A 21,068-nucleotide genomic window follows, 5' to 3' on the forward strand; every position below is an offset into this window, starting at 1 on the left:
AAAATTTCCCGGTTTTTTCATGTTTTGAAAATTTTTGCAAATAAACTCCTTTGAGTTCCTTGAAAATTTTCTTTTTTTCTGATGATATGGATGCAGATGAATGCATGAATGCATGAATGCAACAAACACACTCAAGGATCAAGCAAGGCACACCAAACAAAGGTCGTGGGAAAGCTCTATGTACCCCTAATATCAATCATCCATTTTGGTGGATTTAGGTTTTCACCTGATCGACACCCAAGTTCCATTAATATTAACGGTACATGAACCGGTTCAAACATCCCTAATATCAACCAGCCGCTTTGGTGGATTTAGGTTTTACACCTGATCCGGGATCCATTGATATTAACAATGTTTGAACGACTCAACCACGAATCACGGGTTTGTTGAGAGTCACGAGCATGGAATCTCGGTTAAGAACCACCCAAACGGAGTGTACTAGGGTTTAAACCTGCCAGACATGTTCTATCAGAGGTTCCCATAATCATCGTTCCATCTCTCGAATATTATCGGAGGAACGAATACTCGTATTCCAGGAATATTCTCAAGAGAAACTCTTATGAGTGTAGTATCGCGTAACAATCGTATCAGAACTGACATCTGAACGACCTCCGCACTACGGTCCTAAAGAATAGGCCAAGATGGGTTTGGTAAACTAAGGTCCTTGGCTTCTGCGGCACATGATTGAAAGAATAATGCCTAACCACAAATAACTTGTGTGACATTATTAGTTCAACATGACCTCCACCAAGTGAATGGTCTCGCAAGTCAACTGGCTAAGGAATACTCCACACCAGTCAACAGGACTATGCCATTCTCCTATCCTAGAGTGCACTCGAGTTCGGGTACAGAACTCATCTCAACTGACTCCCACCCCACAAAGAAAAACAGACAACCAGCCAGGCAGAATGAATAATGAATATGAATGCAAACATAAGTGTACACAATAAATGCAAACAATAAATGCACATATATACAATGAATGCAAAAAATAACAGCACAAAGCAACCAAAATCCTAACCTAGAGAGCGCTAGGAGAGACTCGCTCAGGGAAGATGGACCAGCATAGGTCAACTTCTCTTACATCCCCAGCAGAGTCGCCAGCTGTCGCATTACGCGAAAAACCGGCGGGAAAAGAAAGAAACAACAGAGCCGCCACCGTGCGTTATTTATCCCAAAAGAGGGAAAGGAAACGCTCGAAGTAAACCTAGGAAAGAACATGGTCTCGCGACCAAAGAGGATGGGTTCGGGAGTCGGTTATGCGAAGGGAAGGTATTAGCACCCCTACGCATCCGTAGTACTCTACGGGATCCACGCACAAAAGGAAGGAAAAATGGTTGCTAAAACACTGCTCACACTCACACACACTGGCTGAAAGGAGACAAAAGAAACTGACTGAAACTGACTCGGCAGGATATCGTATCCTGGGCCTACTTAGTCTATCAGGCATAGACATCAGAGTCGAAGTAGTTCGGACTGGGGAAACGACACATGCTCGCTAGGATATCGCATCCTATGCATACGTATCTTCTCGGACGAGAGAAGAATCAGAGCATTCGTAGCTCGGCTGACACGCACACAAACAAAACAAGACAAAGGCAAACGTGGAGCCTGAATGCCAATCGCTGGACTTACATCAGCATCCGAACCAAACAAACACACACAGGAAACCAACTGCCAATCGCTGGACTTATGTCGGACTCCAACCAGAACACACACAGGAAACCAACTGCCAATCGCTGGACTTATGTCGGACTCCAACCAGAACACACGCAAGGGTGGTTAAGACACAAAGGGTTGAAAAAGAAAAAGGGCGCCCGGAGAGATCAGCTCAATCTCCTGCCTACATACTTCATCTGGTGTGAAGATCAGGGCGATGTAGTTCCCCTACGCAGGGACAAAGGTCTAGCCTAACCAGATAACAGAGGGAGACACAACACTAGGGAGACTACGACTCGAGCCTAGATGTTGTCATGCAAAGTCAACCCTAAGTTATGGTTTCTAGCTAAATGGCACAAGGGCCAACCTATCCTAGACAAGGCTTGCACAGGAAGCAAGGATCTCGATTGCAACTAGGGCAAGAGAAAGGGGAGGTCTCAATCGCAACGAGGGCGAGAGAAAAAGAAATAGAATGTTAGTGGTTAGTCAAACTCGGCAAGACATCGCGTCTCGTGCCTACGTATCTCATCTGGACATGAGAATCAAAGTTGCCGTAGTTCGGCCAAACAACTCTAAACGTGGCTCACACAAGGGTTAAGCCACACAGACTTGACTTGCACAGGAAGCAAGTCAAGCACAACCTACCTTGCACAAGGGCAAGTCTAAGCTAAACCTAAGGAGGCAAAGCAAACAGACAATCAGGAAGCACACTCTATATGCATACAAGAGGCTCAAGCAAAAGGTTAGGCACTAGGGCCAACTGGAATAGGGTAAGTGTGCTCTTAACCTTGCCATTGAGAGGCTAAGGTGAAGCAGATGAAAAGATGAAGTGAGGATGAGACCTCACAGCTCTTATCCCTGGCCAGGGAGAGCTAATAGACAAATGAGCATGGGTCCAGAAAGTGGGAACCCTTCTATACTCGAAGACTCTGACACTGTACACTTTGTACAAGATCTTGGGTTTGTATCCCAATGCATCAACACACAGCAGTGTGAGCAGAGGGATGACACAACAAGAGTAGTGGGGGATAGATTGCATATCCCTACCTTCCACCAATTGCCTTTTTGAAGGACTTTCAATATGTACAGGGACAATTTTAAACACACACAAGCATGGCCTCTTAAGGAGGACTTCAGACAGTTTGCCCGGTCAAATAACAGACCGGGTCTCCAGACTACATGAAGTAAAAGAGATTATACCTCAAGCAAGTTGCTAAAAGCAAAGCAAAGCAAGTTCAGAGAACTTAAGCAACTAAAGTACCTGAAAAAGTCAAAACAATCAGCAAACAGTTCAAAAGTTTAAATCAAAAGGAATTGGTAAACAGTCAACACAGATGGTCAACTGTGCAAGGCATAAGACTCAAACACATGAGTCAAACCTACAAAACAAAGGTTAGCATATAATAAAACAATCAAGTCCAAACAAGTTTGAATGATCTTTGAGGCATTGGTGCTTAACCTGAAACAGGAACTCAATTGTAAGCTCAAAAGACCACTAGGACTAGCCTAGGGTCAAGGATGAAAGAAAAAAGTTAAAACAGCAAAGAAAAGTCAACCAAAGTCAAGGTCAAACATTTAAGAAGCTATCACAATTGGGCCCACATTCAAATCATGCATTATTATCATTTCATGAACATTTGAAGTCAAAGTAGGGCAAAGGAAAGCACAAATAGGTCAACAGCAAGACTTCATTCAAAAGTCAACCCAAACAATCTCAAAAATCATCAAATAAATCACATTCAATCCTAACATCTAGCATGGCAAGCATGTCAAATTTCATGGCATTTGGATGAGAGGAAGGCAGTCAATTAAAATCATGAAGTCAACACAATTTCAAGTAAGCACAATGAAAGTCAACAAACATGGGTCAACTTCAAAAAATCATATCAAATTGAAAACAGATGAGAAATGGATGAGATTAACACAAATGCAAAGCTCAAGATGTCTAGTTATCAAATATGAAATTTCATGATCATACAATAAGGTATGAGAATTTCCCAAAGCAAATGGCAAAGTGTGTCACACAAAGTCAACAATTGACTAGGCAGGGAAGAAAATTCTCAAATAAATGGAAAACAGCACAATCAATTCCAAGAAAATCACACATGAACTAGACATGTAAGGGAGGGATCATGCAAAATTTGGGGTCATTTGGATGTAAGGAAGCATGTCAACCAAAATTGGGAAAATGCACATTCATGGTGTGACACCAAATGTAACCTCTAACTTCAAAAAATCAAAGCTCACACACCACATATGATAAATGCACAAACTTTATATCAAAACAAAGGTGAATGTGTCTAGTTTCACCACAAAAAGTTTCAGAACCAATGGATGCAACATGAGTATTTCACAATTGTTTTGGCAACATGTATCATTTTTTGTCACATAACACAAACCCTAGAGCCAATTAATATCCAATGATCAGGAAAAATATTAAAAATCATGATAAAATTCTAGACATTCTTGTGAACATTATGCAAAAATTTTCATGAATTTTGGAGTTAAATCAAATGAGTTGTGAATTTTAGAAGATGAGTGAATAATTGGAGCAAAACATGAACACATAATGTGATTTAATGAGTCAACATTGGTCAGCGTGGCAAAATGGTAAATAGGCGTATCACTAAACCAAACGCACCGTTTCAATGGGGACATGTGAAATGTTGTGATTGGTGGCTCAACAGAACAGTGAACAAAACGCAGTAAAATGCCAAGTTTTCTGGAAATTCTCTAGGGTTTGTGAATGGAACAGTAACACTCATCATCTCCAACAAACATGGAATACTGACACGCCCAGAAACAGCACACAAGCATGGCAATGATATGGTGGTTCATACAGCATCCAGACAACAATAAAACCAAACACTAATCGAGCAAAATTCTGGGCAGACATTCTTTATGGTTTGTACAGCAGCTCATATTCATATGACCAACATCATGAGAAAATTAATTCCAACCAAGAGGCCCAATCAGTCTGGCAACTAAACATCATCATCAAATAACATCAAACAGAAACAACAAACACGGTTCATGGAAATATTCTGGGCAGGTATGAAGGTTCAGACAGCAGGGTATCACCACTATCATTCAAACATGAACAAAATCGAATTGCCCAGAAGTCCAAATTAAACATGGCAATCGATTCAGCAAAGCATAAACATCACAAATCCATAAGTAAAATTCATTGAAACCCGTTGGACAGCAAGCATCGAGCAAAATTGTCATTGAACACAAAACTTCATTTTCAAATATCTCATGCCATATTCAATCATTTCAAGCAAACTATAGTTCCTTAGAATCAGTGAAGCAAGGCCTACCTAAAGCATAGCATCATTTGACAAAACAAAGCAATCAAAAAACTCACTTGTTTGAAGGAATTCGATGGAACAGTGCTTGTTTGGATGATCTTCCTTGAAACAGATCCTCTTTATGCTCTACAATGATGGAATCTTGAAGTGGTTTGGCTCAAAGGTGCATGGAACTCTTCAAATCTCCTTTCACCATGGTTGGTAGCTTGAAGATGCAGTGCTTAGAAGGGTGTTCCAGTTGGTAGTTGATGGCTCAAAAGGCTTCACAAGATGACCCAAGTGATGGAGGAAGCAAAGGTTCCTTGTGGTCTTTGATGATTTTGAGCAGGAATCGTGCTTGAGCAAAAAATGCAAGAAGATGAGAATAATGTTTTTCTGTCGTGTGTGGCTCGTTGCTAGGGTTCAGAATGCAGAAAATGAAGCTTATATTCCAATGTTTAAGGTTGCTTAATGCTGCGCTAACCTAAAATTAGCTTAATGAAGCTATTTGCCCAAAATTGCTAATTTGCATAAGTGTGTATGGAGGGTGTAAGTGGCACGAGCTGGGCCTTGGCCAGCTGCAAAATGACTATCCAATTTGCTGTTTTTGGTCTGCTGAAGAATTGTTACTCTTGCCTTTGCTTAATGAAGTCATTTGCCAAAGTTACCAATTTTGCATCCTTGGCCAAAATGGTGGTAAGATGATATTATGAGCACAAATTTTGACTTGAGACATGTTGCAAATGACATTTAGAAGGAATCCCAATTGGCAAAATGGTGAAAAAATCAATGAATCAAAAAGTCAAAGTTTGGTCAAACTTGATTTTAAATGGAATAAGTCAAAAAATGCCATTTTGATTGGCAAGGTTTTGGTACATGATGTTTACATTTTTGGAAAGAGGAGGAAAAATGTGGTTTGTAGGAAAAAAACCCCACCAAATTTGGCCTTATGGTTTGAGAGATATGCCCCTTTGAAGTTCACAAATTTTTGAAATTGAATTGATCATATCTTGACAACCATACATGGGATTTGAGAGTTCTTGGACTTTTTGAAAATGGGAGAACAAGATCTTCAACTTTCATGTTGGGCAAAAATTCATTTGAAGCTTGTATCATGATGCAAGTTGAGGATCAAGAAGTTTCCATTTTTGGCAGTTGAAATTACAGGTCCACTTTCTATTTTGGGAAATTTTCTGATTGGCTTCAAATTCTTCAATGATGAGGTTTAGCATGATATATGAGGCTTATATGAGCATGAATGAACTCCTTCAAATCAATTCTATCCATCAAATCACTGATTAAATCCACAGTTGACCAAGTTTGACTTTTCTAGGGTTTTGGGTGACTGAACCACTTCTGATGAATTCCAAACCCTAATTCTTTGAGGACTTGATTTCAAATGATGTTCCATGTTGTGTGAACTTTTGATTATTGATCATGGTGCCCAAATTCTGCAAGAATGGCCACCATCCACTACTTTGACTGATTGTTGATTGTTTAGGGTTTCTGCCTGTCTATGCATTGACTGATGACCTCTGCACATCCAACCCTTGACTTGAACACTTCAAATGGACCTCCAAGTCATGTGAACTTGTTGGACAAACCCTAGGGCTTTGGCTCCTTGAGAAACACACTTGCTTGCTTGGTGGATTGATCTCCTGATCAGTTTGACCTAATTCTTGCTTGCTTGTTCTTGAGGCAACTGAGGGACAATGCAAATGCTATGCAATGGATCATGATATGCTATGACCTAATATGAAATGGTACGTACAATGATAGGTGCAAATTTGAGGTGCTACACCATCTACTGGGAAGTTCTTCATCAGGTTTCACTGAACTTATATTGACAGGTGAACGTGTTGAAAGCGGCATCCGAAGTGGAAAGATACAGGCGGCTGCCTCTGCAAGCACCAAAAGGTCCTATCAGGGGAGGAATGAATCAAATGCTGTGTACAGTCAAAAGGGTCGTAACAAGAAAAACCATGACCATGACATCGGAGCAGTTACGATTGCAGCACCACCATCTCAAAACTTCCAGCCCAAACAAGACAGGCTAAGAAGGCAGTTTACCAGGATCAATATGACCTTGGCACAGGCACTGCAGGGAATGCTAAAGGCAAATTTGATCACCCTCAGAGATCCTCCTACGAATCCCAACACTACTTCTTCTCGTTATAACCCTAATGCCAGGTGTGCATATCACTCCGATAGCCCCGGGCATGATACAAACGATTGCTGGTCATTGAAGAATAAGATTCAGGATATGATCGAAGCTGGAGAAATTGAGTTTGAGCCTCCGGAGACCCCTAATGTCATCACTTCTCCTATGCCTAATCATGACAAGACGGTTAATGCCGTGGATGACGACGATCACGTTTCCAATGTGGCGGACTTAACATCTCCTCTCCCGATCATAAAGAGGAATTTATTGCAAGCTGGTTTATTTCCAGGTTGTGCTGAAGATTGCAATCTCTGTATATTCCAACCAGATGATTGTTGGGAATTGAAGAATGGTATTCAACGGCTGATGGATGATCGTACAGTTCTCTTCGAAAAGATTCCTAAGGCGGAAAACCCTATTGAAGAAATATCTGTGATTGCTAGGTCCAAAGTTCCAGTGAAGATTACCGCTACTAGGGCGCCTGTGAAGATTACTGTTGAGCCCAGGGTAGCTCCCCTAATCATTACTGCACCTGGCCTGATCCCGTATTCCTCAAGCAAAGCTATTCCGTGGAATTATGGCGGTGATGTTTACGTCCATGGCGTAAAGCAAATTGACAATTCTACTAATCCTAATGGTATCGTTGGGACTAGTAAAATTACTCGAAGTGGAAGGATCTTCTCTCCAGAAATCTCACCTCCTGTCCTTGAAACTCGAGGAAAGGAACCAGTCAATCCTTCTCAGTCAGAGACACCGGTCGAAGTTACTCCCGAAGATGTTGCCAAACAGGAAATGGAAGAAGTGCTGAAAATCATCCGCAAGAGTGATTTCGATGTGGTAGAACAGTTGGGGCATACCCCGTCTAAGATCTCGATGTTATCCTTGCTGTTATCTTCTGAATCTCATGCCAATGCATTGATAAAATTCTTGAAGACTGCTCATGTGCCTCAGGAAACATCTGTCGATCAGTTCGAAAATTATGTTGCTCACTTGGCTGTTGATAATGGCCTGGGCTTTTCCGATGCTGACCTGACACCAGCGGGAAAGAATCACAATAAAGCCCTTCATATCTCCATTGAGTGTAGGGGAATCACTTTGTCTCATGTGTTGATCGATAATGGCTCTTCCTTGAATGTGCTGCCAACAGCTGTGCTGGATAAGCTGGACTGTAAAAGCATCGAACTGAAACCTAGTGACATTGTGGTACGTGCTTACGATGGTGCGAAGAGTGTTGTCCATGGCGAAGTAGTCCTCCCTATCAAGATAGGACCTCAAGTCTTCAATACTACCTTCCATGTAATGAACATTCGTCCTGCCTATTCCTGCTTACTGGGACGCCCTTGGATTCATGGGTCAGGTGCTGTAGCTTCGTCTCTCCATCAAAAGCTGAGGTATCCCACAGAGGGCAAAATTGTCACCGTGTGTGGAGAAGAAGAGTACATTGTCAGTAGTGTGCATGCCTTCAGATACGTCGAGATGGATGGTGAATTCATTGAGACTCCTTGTCAGTCATTTGAAGTAGTTCCTCCGACCAATCCTGTCCTTAAGCCAACTTCCGGTGTGCCCAAGGTTATTCGGACTCCTCCTGCTATGATTTCCCTGAAGGACGCTCAAGCTGTGGTTGAAGATGGTGGCTGTACTGGCTGGGGTCAACTGATCGACGTACCGTACAAGTCTGACAAATTTGGCCTGGGGTTTAGCTCTGAGAAGGTAGCCAAGAGTCAAATTAATGCTGTAGAAGACGCTGACAGCGATTGCGACCTGGACAGCTGGATTTTCCCAACAATTGGCGACGGACTCAATAATTGGAAGGCTGAAGACACTATCCCGATTTCCTTTAGTCAGGAGTAATTGTTATTGTCTATTTTGGTGTTGCAAATTTTTGTTTTTTTTACAATTGAACTTCTCCAAGCGTTGTGTCTATGCCCGGGGCACAATAGCTAATTTGTTAAGGGTTTTGTCATTTTCATAAGCATATTCATATTCAATAAATCAATGGACTTTTTGCATTCAAATATTGCGCTCTTTGTCTTTTCTGTCATCTTCCAAACAAGCTATGTTTTCTTACACACACTCACGTAACGAATTGCAGATCCATACCCACTCTGGATCCTGTTGATAATAGTTCTACTACTGTTCATTATGACTTTGAAAATCCGATCTACCAAGCCGAGGATGGAAATGAGGAAGATTGTGAAGTACCTGGAGAACTTGCCAGACTGTTACTGCAAGAAGAAAGGACTATACAGCCGCATGAAGAGTCAATCGAAATGGTAAACCTGGGTACTGAAGTGGACAAGAAAGAAGTCAAAATAGGAGCAGGCTTGGAAAACAGTATTAAAGAAAGATTGATTCAGATGTTACATGACTATGTAGAGATTTTTGCTTGGTCTTATGAAGACATGCCAGGATTGGATACTGATATAGTAGTGCATCGTTTGCCAACAAAGGAAGATTGTCGTCCTGTTAAGCAAAAGGTTCGCCGCACGCGTCCTGAAATGTCTGAGAAAATCAAAGCCGAGGTTATGAAACAATTTGATGCAGGTTTTCTGGCTGTTACTTCTTATCCTCAATGGGTTGCTAATGTGGTACCAGTGCCGAAGAAGGATGGCAAGGTGCGAATGTGTGTAGACTATAGAGATTTGAATAAAGCGAGTCCCAAAGACGACTTTCCACTTCCGCACATTGATGTTCTGGTAGATAACACCGCTCAACACAAGGTATTCTCATTCATGGATGGATTCTCAGGTTATAACCAGATTAAGATGGCGCCTGAGGACATGGAGAAAACTACGTTTGTAACGCAATGGGGCACGTTCTATTATAAAGTAATGCCATTTGGTTTAAAGAATGCAGGGGCAACGTACCAGCGTGCTATGGTGGTTTTGTTCCATGATATGATCCATCATGAAATAGAAGTGTATGTGGATGACATGATAGCCAGATCTCATACTGAGGGAGAGCATCTCGATCATTTATACAAACTGTTCGAGAGGTTGAAGAAATACAAGTTGAGGTTGAACCCGAGCAAATGCACCTTTGGAGTAAGATCCGGCAAACTCTTGGGCTTTATTGTCAGTGGTAAAGGGATTGAGGTTGACCCGGCTAAGGTGAGGGCTATTCAAGAAATGCCAGTTCCCCGTACAGATAAAGAGGTCAGAGGTTTCTTGGGACGTTTGAATTATATTGCCCGATTTATCTCCCACTTGACTGCTACCTGCAAACCCCTCTTCAAACTACTAAGGAAGAATCAAGAGATGATATGGAATGACGAATGTCAAGAAGCTTTTGACAAAATCAAGAAGTATCTCCAGGAACCTCCGATCCTGATACCACCAGTTGAAGGAGGACCTCTAATCATGTATTTGACCGTGTTAGAAAATTCAATGGGGTGTGTGTTGGGGCAACATGACGAGGTTGGTCGAAAAGAGCATGCCATATACTACCTTAGCAAAAAGTTTACCGACTGTGAAACAAGATACTCACTGCTCGAGAGAACTTGCTGTGCTTTGGCTTGGGCTGCTCGCCGACTAAGACAGTATATGTTGAATCATACCACTTTGTTGATTTCTAAGATGGATCCCATCAAATACATATTTGAGAAACCTGCCCTCTCCGGAAGAATAGCGAGATGGCAGATGATTTTAACAGAGTATGATATCCAATATACTACCCAGAAAGCAATCAAAGGAAGCGTGCTAGCTGATCATTTGGCTCATCAAGCAGTGGAGGATTACCAATCTATGAATTTTGAGTTCCCAGATGAGGATGTCATGCTTGTTACTGATTACGAAGAACCCGGACCAGATGAAGGACCCGAACTAGGATCCCGATGGACTATGGTTTTCGATGGATCTTCTAATGCGTTGGGTAATGGTGTTGGTGTTGTAATTATTTCTCCCAAGGGTTGCCATACGCCTTTCACTGCTAGACTATGTTTCGCTTGTACCAACAATATGGCCGAGTATGAAGCGTGTATTTTGGGACTCAGAGCTGCCATAGACCTGCGAATCAAGTTTTTGAGCGTGTACGGGGACTCGGCTTTGGTAATCAGTCAGATCAAAGGAGAATGGGACACTAAACATCCGAATCTCGTCTATTATCGAGAGCGGGTGATGACATTAATCCCATACTTTGAAGAGATTACATTTGAACATATTCCACGGGAAGAAAATCAGTTGGCTGACGCATTGGCTACCATGTCATCTATGTTCAGAGTCAGATGGGACAATGAAGCTCCCATGATCACCATTGAACGGTTAGATGAACCAGCGTATTGTTATGAACTTAACGCTGATGGAGTAGAGGAGAAACCTTGGTTCCACGAAGTAAAAAGATATTTGGAAACTCAGGAATACCCTGAAGAGGCATCTATCAATGACAGAAAATTTCTGAGGAAGTTCTCCGCTAAATTCTTTTTGAGTAATGGATTATTATACAAACGTAATCATGATTCGACTTTACTTCGTTGTGTGGATAAAAAGGAAGCAGAAAAGATTATGGAAGACATGCATGATGGTATTTTTGGGACTCATTCTAGTGGGCATACGATGGCCAAGAAGATTCTGAGATCAGGGTATTATTGGTCTACCATGGAAGCTGATTGCCATCATCACTCCAGAACCTGTCACAAGTGCCAGATATATGCGGATAAAGTACATGTGCCTCCTGCTCCATTGAACGTGTTGACAGCACCTTGGCCCTTTGCAATGTGGGGCACTGATATGATTGGAGAGATTAAACCTACTGCTTCTAACGGGCATCGTTTCATCCTTGTTGCTATTGATTACTTTACAAAGTGGGTAGAGGCCGCCTCATTCGCTTCTGTCACCAAGAATGTGGTGGCACGATTCATCAAGAATAATCTCATTTGTCGATATGGCATCCCTGAAAGAATTATTACTGACAATGGTACTAATTTGAACAACAAGATAATTACTGAACTCTGCACGCAGTTCAAAATAAAACACCATAACTCTTCTCCGTACCGGCCAAAGATGAACGGTGCCGTGGAGGCTGCTAATAAGAATATCAAGAAGATCATACAAAAGATGACGGTGACGTACAAAGACTGGCATGAGATGTTACCGTTTGCTCTTCACGGTTATCGCACTTCAGTACGCACTTCGACAAGAGCAACTCCTTTCTCTTTAGTCTACGGAATGGAAGCCGTTTTACCAGTGGAAGTCCAGATTCCCTCTCTAAGAATCATAAAAGAGGCGGGCTTAGATGAAGATGAATGGATTTAGACTCGACTCGACCAGATAAACTTGATCGATGAGAAGAGACTTGCGGCTGTGTGTCATGGACAGATATATCAGAAGCGCATGACCCAGGCATTTAACAAAAGAGTCAAGAGACAGGTATATCGAATTGGCGATTTGGTAATAAAGCGTATCATTCTACCACAGGGTGATCCCAGAGGCAAATGGATTCCCACGTACGAAGGGCCGTTTGTAGTTAAGGTATTCTCTGGTGGAGCCATGATACTAGCTACAATGGACGGCGAAGACTTCCCGCATCCCGTGAACGCAGACATAGTCAAAAAATACTACGCATAAAAGAGACCTGCTAGGTCGACATACCTAGGCAAAAGTAAGGGCATCCCGGCAAACCAAAAAGGTTCGGGCAAAAATTAGGGATAAACATAAAAAAATATGCACCCGGCAAGTCGAAAACCTGAAAAGGCGGCTTGGGCAAAAAGGGGTATCCTGGTGGATTGAAAACCTGAAAAGGCGGTCCAGGCAAAAATTAGGGATCAAAGCGTATGACTATGTCCCGTTCTCAGACAGCTTCATCCAAGTTCAAAGGACTGAACAAGCTAATCACTTCTATCCGACAGCAGGAGATGAGAGGCTTGAAGACATAATGGCAGTAGGGGAATTAAAGTCAATAGGACGTTTTCGGCATAGCTTTCTCTTTGTTTTCTTGACAATTTCCTCTTACTAGGATTTATGTCTCCTTGTACACAAATTGCCTGTTTATAGGCCCTCTTTCGAAATCAATATAATTTTAGTTTCAAAAAAAATGCTTTTGTTTTACTTTCTCTGTTTTGTTTGCATAAGCGTCCATTGATTTAATTCGAATTAATATATGCATTTGGATATGATCGATGTTTACCAAAAATGCGTGCATAAAATAGAAATAGCGATTACTACTAGACTTCAGGATCGAGGAGAAGGTCTAATCATGCTTTCCAATGAATCCGTTGCTAATCCTATCCCCCAGCAAAGCCAGTCATTCCCAGAAGAGAGTGGCATTACTAGACAAATGGGTCATCTCTTCCACCCCCAGCCAGGCTTCTGTTGAACATTTCTACCATCAGACAGAAATCAAGCATCCCCGGCTAAGAAAGGGTCATCGATACCAGTATCTCCCAACCAGAAGATTGAGATTTGTTTTCCCCAGTAGAGTCCTCTGGAAGAACTTTTCAGATGCATAATTCATTCATTACATCATTTCACAGCATACGCATGCATACATCGTTCGCAGTTATTTTCGAAAGCATAAAACATCTCATGCATCATGACATGGCATGAAGCTAACTTTATTTTTCAGGTTAATTATTCCCCTGATACAGTCAAAACAAAGGTCCATTCAGACGGACATCCTCATCAATTACGTTCAGGATTCAACTACATCTTTCAGATATACTCCATGTCAACATTCATTCTGACATCCTCCTAACGATGGCATCTATAAGCCCATCCCAGACATTTATTGCAAATACAACATATACAAATACTATCATATATAGCCTAGCGTATGGTTCATTCTGATTCAGCTCAACATATGACTCTTTCAACTCAGATGCGATCTAACGTACGATCCATTCCGACCTTCAACAACTCCAATACGGTCTAGCATACGACCCATTTGGACCTTCAAGGCCTCAAATGCTACCTAGCGTACTGTACATTCTGAAGTGTAGTCTGGCGTATGACTACCCCCTTCATCATCAGGTACAGCCTAACGGACGGCTCAATCTACAACTCAGATACGATCTAGCATACGATCCATTCTGATCCTTCACCCCCAGTAACGATACAGCCTAATGGACGGCTCGTTCCGCAACTCAGATACGATCTAGCGTACGATCCATTCTGATCCTTTATCCCCAGCAGCGTATGACCCATTCTAACTCTCCAGTGAAGTCGACGGCCTAATGAATGACTCACTATACGGTCTAGCGTATGACCCAGTGACACCCATGACTTCAGATATCTTCTAACGTACAACGTACTCTGAAGCTCTCATCATCAAACTTCCAAGATGGCATCTTTAAACCCATCTCCATCAAGACTAACTAATTGACAAGTGCAAATTTTTGGGGCATCCTAAGTGTTCAATAATCTTCCACCTCCAGACCACGAATGGCGTACATACCATTCTGACTCTCTCGGTTCAAGAATATTGAACAGGGGCAGCTGTCATACCCCAAAATTTGCCCATTAATATTTCAAGACATTTTTCAGGGCACTCCGACTCATTTTTATGACACTGATCTTAAAGGAACAAAGGCCCAGCTCACGAGTGGCCCAATCCAGAAAATGGCCCAAACTGGCCTGCTCGCTAGGCGAGCAAATCCTTCGCCTAGCGAACGTTCGCTGCACGCTCGCCTAGCGAACGTTCGCTACACGCTCGCCTAGCGAAGCTGGCAGATAACAGAAAATTCTGGGCTTCACTCTGAGCCCATTAGGTCATGAAAAAAAGGCATTATAAATACCACAACTCCAGTCAGAAAAAGGGAGGACGAAAAAGGACGAAAGGAGAACCCTAGCAAGCAAACCCTGGCGCTCACAGACGGAAAACCCTGGAGGCTAACCCTGAGAATTCCGAGTAACCCTAAAGGAAACCCTGAAGGAAAAGCCGGCGGCAGCAAGGTCACTTCCGCTCAATTCGATCCGATCGGCCAATTCAAGGTTACAATTCGATTACAAACAGGTTGGCATTGCTATTACTACCTTATGTTCTTAATTTGCACATGGTATCATGATTGAATCTATGAAACTATCTTAAGTTTTACATATGAATTTAAGTATGCATGAACATCTGAATGTCTAACCACATAATCTCTGTAATGAATGCTATAAGGTGTGAAGCTTGCTGCCATTATATCGTTATTAAAACCGGAATCCGCAGCCGCTCGCTAGCACATCGCTAAGCGAGCATGCAATGAGTGTTCGCTAAGACTTCGCTAGGCGAAGCAGGAGCGAACGCGACAGCAACCGACTTTTCTGTTCTGACTTTTGCCCACCTGTCATGTTTTTATCATAGCCATGCATTGTTTATCTGACCCTACTGCTGTTCTGGTTTCTTTTGTGGTGTAATTCTCGATTGCACCCTGATTTGGTATTCTGACATGTTTGCTGAGTTTTGCAAAGGTTCACACATCGCCGGGAAAGCTAGCTAGATAGGTATTCCACTTTATTTGTGGGATGCCCTTTGTGGAGTTTCACCCTAAATTACCTAATTAATTTTAATGTATTAATTTTAATGTGGAGATCCACCCTCAATTACTCAGCTGATTTTAATGTATTGATTTTAATGTGGAGATTCATCCTAATTGCCTAATTGATTGTAAAATACGGCCTTTACATATGTGATCTTGGACCTCTCTTTGTTGCCCTACGGTATTACGGTATAACGGTCGTGTCCCGTGAATGTAGGGATACACTTAGCAAAGACCCTTCGGTTAAATCATCATAAAATAAATCATGGTCCCTCGGATGTTGCCTTCGAAAATACGATTTTGTCCCTCGATGACCCTTCGGTGTAGCCTACGGTTAAATGATGATCGTCCCTTCGAATGATAAGGTATCCTTACAACTGTTGCCTTCAATGACCTATCGATGACCCTACAATGACCCTTTTACATCCAAAGGATAAAACTACTTACTTCTCAATAGTAAGGACAGTTTTACCCTCATAAGGATAGGAAATGCCCATAACGACCTTAGGAAGGTATAACTCTCAATTACTGGATCATAACCTAAAACATTTTCCACCCCTCACACTTTGCAAGTCCTAGAAAATCACCACTTGGTATACATTCATACTAGAATCATTACCAAGTTATATTTTTCTAAACTGTTTTTCAAAATCAAACGAGATAAATACTTTGTATACATTCATACGAGAATCATTACAAAGTTAAACTCTCTTTTCGAAACATTTTTAAACAATTCACCAACATTTTTCAGACAAAAATATAAGTGATCCAGCAATTAAGAGCCCATGGATAACCATGGATACAAAGGGTGCTAATACCTTCCCTTTGTATAATGTACCTCCCGAACCCAAAATCTATTGAGGTCTTTCCTGTTCTTTTCCACCTTTCCTTATTGGATAAAAGAAAAGTCGGTGGCGACTCTTGCTATCCGCGACATTGCGATAAAAAGCAAAATACCCCAAGTCAGTTCACCGTATGACAGGTACTCCACAAAGCATGTTGAGGGACATGAGTGTCCTAGATGGAATTTGCCCATCCTGCGTAACAGGATAAATGTCTATGGGCCCAATATTGAACTGGACAAGGGTGACACGGTCTATACCTTGTGTTCAATATAGACATAAGGGCAAAGGAGTAATTATACACATAATTATTATCACTGGAGATTTTGTCAAATCACATGACATTTTCGTGACTTGGGTAGCAGTGATGTGTTGCTAGATACTGCTCACTGTTTATTATGTTAAATGCGTGATTTAATATAATTACCAACGTCGCGAAAACCTACAGGGTCACACACAAAGGACGGATTGATAAGAGATAGAGTAACTAAGGAACACTGTAAGGTACGGTGCACTTAAGTGGGAGACAAAATATGGTAAGGTACCAAATACTTAAGTGATTTTGGGCATATTATAAGATATGGGCCAAAATACACTTAAGTGGGTTTTTTAGCTTGAAGCCCACACAAGTGGTTCTATAAATAGAACCCCTTGGGTAGAAGCATTGTCACTCCACTCAGACTGAAATTCAAGTAGAGACTTGGAATTTCTTTTCCCTCTCTCTCTCACTCAAAGCCTTCATTCGTACCAGCTAGCACTGAGATTGAAGGAACCCGTTCGTGTGGACTGAGTAGAGACGTTGTCATCGTTCAACGCTCGTGATCGCCACAAGAGGTAACGATTCTATCACTGATCATGCCCATTCGTAAGGATCACTAAATGGAGAAATTTTTAAATTCCGCTGCGCCTTGGATGGCTATTCTCCTTCAGTGGTATCAGAGCCACTTACGAAACCATGAATCTGATAACTGTTTTTGTTCTGTATTAATATGATTAAAGACAGAATGAATCAAAGATTAAATTGAGATCGATCAAGTTACATATATATGATATATGTAATCCTGATGCAAAATACATTATATATGATATAGTGTTCTCGTTTCGTTCATTCAAACACTCAATGATTGTTTTCCTTTGAGCGATCAATGGTCGTTTGCTTCTTGATCCGACATTAGTATGGTGAAGCAATGACGTGTTGATCAATCATACTGAATTAACAATCGAGATGTGTTTGACGATCTGAAATTGGTGCATCAGGGTTAGTGACGGCACAAGGGTTGTGTTGTCAGAGAGTTATGCGATTGGGGTTTGACTGCACAAGAGTTGTGCTCTCTAAACACTTTTTGGAACAGTGTTAACCGGTTAACGCGATAAGAAATAATTTTTTTTTAATTTTCAAACAGTGTTAACCGGTTAACGCATTTGGTTAACCGGTTAACGCAAGACGGAAAACAGTTTTCCAAGAGATTTTTCAACAGTGTTAATCGGTTAACGCATATGGTTAACCGGTTAACGCAAGGCAGAAAATAATTTTTTTCAGATTTCAAACAGTGTTAACCAGTTAACGCATATGGTTAACCGGTTAACGCAAGGAAAAATTCACCCGTTCGGCTAACTCAGTGCTCTAAAAGTATCAAGTGTTGATACGAAAAGCGACATCGATTTTAAATGAATTGTTCATTAAAATGTGGTGATCGGTCGTCGAGATTTAATTTGATTTTAATTAATTAAAGGAATTAATAATAATAATAATAATAAAGTGTTTATTATTGTCTTGTGGTGATCGGTTATGGCCTTAGTTTTCCTTTATTCTGCTTTGGGTTTTAAAATACGACCTGCGTGTCGTGCCTCTCTCTTAATCTCCCAAATGTAACTTATTTTCTCATCTCACTCCCTCGTATGTAAAACGAGTTTCTTTCATGTAATGTAATGATATGAAGAAAGCAAAGAAGTCAGTGCCAAAGGAGGACAACCTTGAAGATCTTGCTTGGAGAAGCTTAGATCGTTGTAGGTTAGCTTAGGTTCTCTCATTGGATTGGGAGAACAATTACGCTAGGGACCATAACTGTTTCATTATGTATGTATGTATGTTGATGCATGTGAATGTATATTGATGCATGTGAGAGACGGTTTATATGATAAACAAGCCGGTGAGATCAGAAAAATTGCAATTCCCTCAAATTAAATATTAAGTTTATGCTTTCCAAGTTTTAACACTCATCAAGACTAGTAATGGATAATGTAGGTTTCGCCTACGCGAGGTGCATGATCTATATATTAGTAAGGTGAGATGGGATAATTGTAATATCCAACTGTTAAAACAATGGGTCAAACTTAACTAAACAAATTATAATAAGATTATATATATGTTTAGAAGCAAGAGTTGGGAATGATCCATATGATGGATTGGAATAAGGAGTTATTCACCCAACTGAAATTTTCGAGAGTTGTATGAGATACAATTGGAAGGAGTTCCTACCTAAATAGCCTAGTTTTGTGTAATCCGCCTACGCGGACTTAGAACGAAGTGAAATATGGATCTCGACCCACTAGAAAATCTTCCAACGGGATTTTCCGAATCAAATGATGAGGGTCATTTGTTTTGAGTAAAATAGTGGGAGCATATTTAATTAAAGGCCTAATTAAATATGTCTATGATACTTATATTTTCATTAATCCTTGTGTAGATAACCATGACAACAAACACCTCTAACAACATATTGCGATCAAACCTTGACAAGGAAATATTGTCTGGGACAAATTTCCTGGATTGGTGCCGAAACCTGAGGATTGTCCTCAAACATGATAAAGGGAAAGGCAAGGAAGTTGCCAAACCCAAACCCACTATTGCTGCTTTAAAGCCTAGTGGAAGCATAGAAAAAGAAGGCACCTGGTTCCATTGCGGTAAGACCGCACACTGGAAGAGGAACTACCCAAAGTACCTGGAAGATAGGAAGAATGGAGTAGAGACTCCAACTTCAGGTATTTTTGTTATTGAAATTAATTTATCTACTTCTGCATCATGGGTATTAGATACTGGATGCGGTTCTCACATTTGTACAAATGTGCAAGAACTAAAAAGGAGTAGAAAATTGGCAAAAGGTGAAGTCGACCTACGAGTTGGTAATGGAGCAAAGGTTGCTACCTTAGCCGTAGGAACTTATGAATTGACTTTACCTAGTGGTTTAATAATTCAGTTAGAGAACTGTCATTATGTACCAGCAATTAGCAGGAATATTATTTTCGTTTCTTGTTTGGACAAGTTCGGTTTTTCATTCGTAATAAAGAATAATTATTGTTCAATTTATTTGAATGATATATTCTATGCTACTGCACAAATGAACAATGGACTATATGTCCTTGATCTTGAAATGCCTATTTATAACATTAAAACTAAAAGGATGAAAGCTAATGAGTTAAATCCAACTTACCTTTGGCATTGTCGATTAGGCCACATAAATGAGAAACGCATTTCCAAACTCCATAAAGATGGATTGTTGGACTCTTTTGATTATGAATCATATGAGACATGCAGATCTTGTTTAATTGGAAAGATGACAAAGTCTCCATTCACAGGAAAAGGTGAAAGAGCTAATGATCTTTTGGCCCTCATACATACTGATGTATGTGGTCCACTGAACATACCAGCCAGAGGAGGTTTTCAGTACTTCATCACATTCACTAATGATTTCAGTAGATATGGTTATGTGTATTTAATGAAACACAAATCAGAGTCCTTTGAAAAGTTCAAAGAATTCAAGAATGAAGTACAAAAGCAACTAGGTAAGAATATTAAATCTCTTCGATCAGATCGAGGTGGTGAATATTTGAGCCTAGAGTTTGATGACCATCTGAAAGAGTGTGGGATCCTATCCCAACTCACTCCTCCTGGAACACCCCAATGGAATGGTGTGTCTGAGAGAAGAAATCGAACCCTGTTGGACATGGTCCGATCCATGATGAGTCACGCCGATCTTCCAAACTCCTTTTGGGGACATGCGCTATTGACAGCAGCTTACACACTTAACCGTGTTCCATCCAAAAAGGTTGATAAGACACCATATGAGATATGGAGTGGTAAGAGACCATATATGTCTTACATGAAGATTTGGGGTTGCGAAGTTTATGTGAAACGACAAATTTCAACTAAGCTTGAGCCCAAATCTGACCAATGCTTATTTGTGGGGCATCCTAAAGAAACAAGAGGATATTACTTTTACAATCCTTCAGAGGGCAAAGTGTTTGTCGCTCGAACTGGAGTTTTCCTAGAAAAGGATTTTATTTCCAAAGGAACCAGTGGGAGGAAAGTAGAGCTTGAAGAAATTCAAGAATCACAAAGCATCAATACACCTATGGAGGAAGTAGAGCAGGAAACACAAATGGTTGTGGAAGAACAACCTGCTCAAGTAGAACAAGACCAGCGTAGGTCAGGCAGGATACGTCGCCTACCTGAGAGATATGGATATCTCATAACAGATCAAGGTGATGTATTACTCATGGATCAAGATGAGCCTGTGACCTACCAAGAGGCCATAACTGGTCCCGAGTCTGAGAAGTGGCTAGAAGCCATGAAATCTGAAATAGATTCCATGTACACAAACCAAGTTTGGACCTTGGTAGAGCCTCCTGTAGGAGTTAATTCTATAGGATGCAAGTGGGTCTTC

This window comes from Lathyrus oleraceus, chromosome 1, assembly GCF_024323335.1.
Source record: "Lathyrus oleraceus cultivar Zhongwan6 chromosome 1, CAAS_Psat_ZW6_1.0, whole genome shotgun sequence".
In the NCBI taxonomy this organism is placed as follows: Eukaryota; Viridiplantae; Streptophyta; class Magnoliopsida; order Fabales; family Fabaceae; genus Lathyrus; species Lathyrus oleraceus.